Genomic DNA, 1,093 nt, shown 5'->3' with positions numbered 1-1,093 from the left:
TACTGTCCCTCCAGGTACCATGCCCGAGTCCTGCCTGCTTGGGGCCAGGCCGGACTCACACTCATCCCGGCCCCGCGCTCCCCTGCGTCTCTTGGGCACAGCGGGCTTGGCAAGAGGCGGGGATTTAGGGAGGGAGCCAATGGAGCAGTGAGGGGGCTGGGATTTGGGGAGAGATCCAATGGGGGGAGGAGAGGGTAGAGTCGGGGCAGGGAAGGGCGTGAGCCTTTGCATGTTTGTCCAGTGTCCCGACCTAACATTGGTCCGGTCGCGGGACAAACAAGCAAATATCGGGACAGTCCCGATAAAATCGGGACGTCTGGTCACCCTAGCTGAGAAAGAGGGAGGCCCAACCCAGGCTGCAGCCCAGTAGCTGCTGGCATAGAAAGGACTTTTGTACAGGGCACACCCCACCTAGAAGAGGGCTCAGTCCAGAAAGCTCAGACCACCAGCTGCACCCTGCACTAGTATAGCCCACGGTTAGACATCCCTGCTCCATGGGGAGAGGGTAGCCCCCCAAGAAACAGCTGTGGCTGGGCCTGCTTCTAACCAGAGGCTCAGGAACACTGGCTCACCCCTCTTTCCTTAGCTACCTGAAGCAGGGTGATGGCCAAGCTCACCCAGCCACTCACTCCCAACACCCGGCCTAAAGAATGGTCGTAGCCATAGCCAAGAGCCTAGCAATAACCATCTTTCATTCTTCCACCCTCCCTTACCTGAGCTGCATCTATGGGAGACCACGCTGCAGGTGGTCTGCCCCACATGGTCTCCTCCAGACTGTAAGTGGTGAGGTCATTGACATCACATGACCTCAGAAATCCTCAGCACTCACCTGTTAAATCAGATTTAGGCTGCTCCGCTTCCTTTTTTTGTGAATGCTAAATGGCTGTAGCAGAGGGGACTCCACTCCAGATCATTTGGCTGCAGGGGAGGGAGGCGAGGAATTTGACTGGAAGAAAGGAAAAGTTTCTCCCTACAACTACTCTGTCGTCTCTTACTTCAGGCACAGCTTGGGTCTACCACCTTCCCCAAGTCCCTGGCCTGGGCCTGGTCTACACTACATGTTTAAACCGATTTTAGCAGCGTTAAACCGATT

The sequence above is a fragment of the Chelonoidis abingdonii genome, chromosome 2 (assembly GCF_003597395.2).
Source record: "Chelonoidis abingdonii isolate Lonesome George chromosome 2, CheloAbing_2.0, whole genome shotgun sequence".
Lineage (NCBI taxonomy): Eukaryota > Metazoa > Chordata > Testudines > Testudinidae > Chelonoidis > Chelonoidis abingdonii.
The sequence above is the reverse complement of the archived record's forward strand: the minus strand, read 5'-3'. Positions refer to the sequence as shown.